Raw genomic sequence first — 4,875 nt, 5'->3', positions numbered from 1 at the left:
AATAGGTAATTAAAATAAAAAAGATGCAAATTAAAATTTAAGTTTTATGATTTGAGATTTAAAATTTATATTTAAAACTGAAATTAAAATAAATATATTAAATAAAATATTTTTACATCTATCAAATAATAACTTTATATATATTAGTGAAGTTTAGTAGTTTACATCTCCGACGTTTGGATTTATTTATTTCAAAGCTCACCTAGTATAGTAGGCAAGTAAACTACACACATACAAGCAAGAAAAATAGTGCAAATTTGATATCCAGACCAGAAGATATCCCATTGGCAAAACTAGAGTTAATCGACTTCTTCAATTTTGGGCCCAGCACCAGAGCCGCCAGACTCTCCAGTACTGGCAGCACCACCCATGGGCACGTCTCCGGTAGCAGCACCACCTTGGTACATTTGGCAATGATCGGATTGCATATGCCTTCCAATTCCTTCAACTTGTCTTCCATTTCATCAACTTCTGCCAGTTGGTTCCTTCAAGCCATTCAATGCTCTCATCAATGGCTTTCTCCATCTTCTGTTTGTCTGATGGGTCAAGTTTTCCAGCAATCTTATCATCCTTAATGGTGTTCCTCATATTATACGCGTAGTTCTCGAGGGCGTTCTTGGCTTCCACCTTCTTCTTCACTTGTTCATCCTCTGCTTATATTTCTCTGCCTCCTGCATTCTTTCAATATCTTCTTTGCTTAATCTTCCTTTATCATTGGTGATTGTGATTTGGTTCTTCACACCTGCAGTCTTGTCCTCTGCAGACACGTTCAAGATTCCATTTGCATCGATGTCGAAGCAGACATTGATCTGGGGAACACCTCGGTGCCGTGGGATGCCGGTGAGCTCGAATTTGCCTAGCAAGTTGTGTCTTTGGTTTTCGCTCTTCACCTTCGTAGACCTGAATCAAAACTCCAGATGATTATCAGAATATGTCGAGAAAATCTGCTCCTTTGGTAGGAATCGTGGTGTTCCTTGGAATCAGGGTTGTCACACCGCCGGCTGTCTCGATACCGAGGCTGAGAGGCGTGACATCAAGAAGAAGCAAATCTTGGACTTCTCATTCCCTTCACCGCTCAAAATAGCCGCCTGCACGGCAGCTCCATAAGCGACTGCCTCGTCGGGATTAATACTCTTGCAAAGCTCCTTGCCGTTGAAGAAATCTTGCAGAAGTTGCTGAACTTTGGGAATCCTGGTCGAACCACCCACGAGAACCACCTCGCTAACTGACTCTTATCAAGCTTGGAGTCTCGAATACATTTCTCCACGGGCTCCATACATTTCCTGAACAGATCCATGTTAAGCTCCTCGAACCTCGCTCTTGTGATGGTGGAATAGAAATCAATACCTTCAAAGAGTGAATCAATCTCAATGGTGGTTTGAGCAGTGGACGATAAAGTCCTTTTCGCCCTCTCAGGCAGTCCTCAGCCGCCTCAAACCCTCGAATTGCCGCTGATATCCTTCTTGTGCTTCCTCTTGAACTCCTGGACGAAATGATTCACCAGCCTGTTGTCGAAATCCTCACCTCCCAGATGAGTGTCGCCAGCAGTGGCCTTAACTTCAAAGATTCCTTCCTCGATCGTCAGCAATGAAACATCAAAAGTTCCCCCTCCGAGATCGAAAATCAGAACGTTTTTCTCGCGGGAGCTCGAAGGTTTCTTGTCCAGACCATAAGCAATAGCAGCAGCGGTTGGCTCATTGATAATCCTTAGAACATTAAGGCCAGCAATGGCGCCAGCGTCCTTGGTAGCTGCCTCTGCGAGTCATTGAAATACGCAGGCACAGTGATAACAGCATTTTTCAGGGTTTGGCCCAAGTAAGCCCAGCAACCTCCTTCATCTTAGTCAACACCATTGAAGAAATTTCTTCAGCGGAAAAACTGTTTTCTTCACCTTTGTACGTAACCAATCATTGGCTTATCACCAGCGCCGGCAATGACCATGAAAGGCCAATGCTTCATGTCGCTTGCACTGCAGGGTCGGAGAACGACGACCGATGAGCCGTTTGGCATCGGAAAACAGTGTTTGAGGGTTCATGGCAACTTGGTTCTTGGCAGCATCGCCGATGAGCCGCTCGGTGTCAGTGAAAGCTACATAAGAAGGAGTGGTGCGGTTGCCTTGATCGTTTGGTATTCTCTCCACCCGATCGTTCTGCCAAACCCAACGCAACTGTACGTCGTCCCGAGATCAATCCCAATTGCCTTGCCTCAGCTTTGGCAGCCATTGTTGATTAGCTAACAAAACAAGAAAGGAATTCTCTTTAGAGATTTACGTAAAATACTTCGCTGTGATGAATTATGTGGTTGATCGTATTTATACATAAAACGATTGGGGGGGGGGGGGGGAATTCCAAGAAATGTAGAAAGTAAAAGAGAGCTGAAGAAGGGTGATAGAACCTGGAGAATTCTGGTTAAATTTGGCGCTGTCCAGAGCATTCAATGGGCTCAACCAAACTGCCTTGGCCCAATCAGATCTTAAATAAAGTAATTTTAGATTAATAAATTATTAGGTGTATTTATCTTAAAATAAAACGTTAAAATAAAATATTAAAAAATAAAAAAATAGTTAATAACTAATTTTGGTCCTTGAAACTATGAATAAATATCAAATTAGTGCTTTACAATTTTTTAAATGTATTCTAAAAATGGAAAAATAATTTTTTTTGTAAACTTTTAAATTTATTTTTTATTATTTGTTTCTAGAGCATTTATCTTTCAACGCTTCATTTTAGGATAAAAATACTTATATTTGGAGTGTTAATGTTTGTTAACTAATAGTCTCCATCACAATAAGTCTTTTTTCTCCAAAATGAAACGTGAGCACCAAAATGCTCTAGAAAAGAATAGAGACCGAAATGATGTTTTGTAAATATTGGGAGATAACTTTGATATTATGCCTTTAAAACCAATTTTAATTTATATAAATATTAATCTTTTGTTTAAATATCAAATAATAATTAATAATTTATATAGTACATAGGTAGTTTTAGCATTTTATTAATCTAAACGGTTATTTAGGAAAAATATGTGTTAAATGATAATTTTGATAAGTGTTGTGATTAATTTGACATTATCTCTTTAAAAATCATACTTAAAGTTTAATTTTAATTTATTTTTGTCACCCAACCTTAAAAGAAACGATGATGCTAATGTGTCACATAAGATAATGTTATATCATCATAGAAAAAGAATACCACGCTAGCAATTTTGTTAAATTTTTAACGATGGGTAACTAAAATGAAACAAAAACGTAATGTATGTATGATTTGACAAAAAAAAATAATTAGGTGACCGAAACGGAATAAAAGTGATAGTGGATACTAAACGTGTAGTTTACCCAATAAATTATGCGAACAAATTCAATAGTATACTCAACGTATGCAGTGGGACGACGCGTAAGCGATAAAGTAATACCACATGTAAAAAAACCCGTTAACGTTGGTTACCCTAACTAGGGATAGCAAACTGATACAATTTCATGGATTTTGCACGAACCCACTCCAATTGGGGCGGGGAGGGATAACTGTAGTGGGTAGTGGGCGGGTGTGGATTTAGAAAGCGGTACCCGTCGCGGGTAGTAGGGGGTGATGGGTTTGAGACCTTTACCCACCCCGCATCCGCCCCACATCCGTCCGCCCACTAAATATTCGTTAAATTTTGGACCATTATGACTTTAGATATAATTTTAGATTAATTTATAAATCTCAATATTTATAAGATATAGCTTATAATTTAACCAAATATTAGGGATAAGTTTATGAATCAATTTTTTCTTGACGTTTCAAATATAACAAATTAAGTGTTATTAATTTTAAGATTTTATATTATTTTCAAGTATATTCGATTCAATTATTCGAATATTACAAATATTACTTCCAAGTTTTTCAAAGATCAATTTCAATCCTTACTCACGTGTAAAATTGTGTTTTAAACTTAAAATTTTTTGAAACAATTTTACAAAGTATTTCGAACAAAAAACGAGCCAAAATAAAGTTTATGAGGGATGTACCGATGCACACCCATTTCGAATGCATTTTGTGCATCGATGCACAATCCATGCATCGATGCACTCTTGATATTTTGAAACATTGAATGTATTTTACGTACCGAGCACAGACCATGCATCGATGCACTCATGGCTCTTCAAAACATCAATGTAATTAGTGTACCGATGCACTAAGTTTATAACGGTCGAATATTGGAATTTTACACATAGTGTACCGATGCACTTTGGCTAGCATCGATGCACACGCTCCCAACTGTTTTATTTAATTGTTTTCACACAATAACGCTCTATTGAAATCCACTAATGATCCCAACGTTCAAAAGTGACCAAGGAGTATTTAAACAAGCTTAGGAGCCATTGATCAACACAATTAAGAAGAGCTGGAAAATCAAAGAGAAAGCATCAAACTTCAAGTTTGAGCACTTTCAAGCCTATTTCATTCAATATTCATTTTTGCTTTCAAGAACACTACTTGTACTCAATTGTATTCATTCTTGAGTGTTCTTTCTTTGTTTATAGAATTGTGTAAATATCTTGCCTTGTGAGGGTTTTCTATAAGTTTTGCGAAATTTGTAATTTTCTATTTGGGAGAGAGTTTTTCTCAAGAATTTGGGGTATAATTCTTCAAGGAGTTATAAGGTTACTCTTTGTCCTCAAAAGAAAGAACAAATTAGTGATTTTTTGTAAAATCCTTAGTGTGGATAGCTAAGGTAGTGGACGTAAACTTTGGTTGAGAAAGTCGAACCACTCTAATCGTTATGCAAATATTTCTATTTTCTGCAAAAGCTTCCACCGAAATTTATTATCAATTCACCCCCTCTTGGCTATTTCGTTGATCCATTAACTCAATAATTGGTATCAGAGACTCACTC

General features: G+C 37.5%; 1 pseudogene; it reads right to left on the bottom strand.

Annotated features, from left to right (window-relative positions):
* Window positions 1-299: 299 nt before the first annotated feature.
* On the bottom strand, window positions 300-4,134 carry LOC120203052 (annotated as a pseudogene).
* Window positions 4,135-4,875: the final 741 nt, after the last annotated feature.

This window comes from Hibiscus syriacus, unplaced genomic scaffold, assembly GCF_006381635.1.
Source record: "Hibiscus syriacus cultivar Baekdansim isolate YM2019G1 unplaced genomic scaffold, ASM638163v2 tig00009023_pilon, whole genome shotgun sequence".
NCBI classification, from domain to species: domain Eukaryota; kingdom Viridiplantae; phylum Streptophyta; class Magnoliopsida; order Malvales; family Malvaceae; genus Hibiscus; species Hibiscus syriacus.
This window is presented reverse-complemented; position numbering and strand designations above follow the sequence as displayed.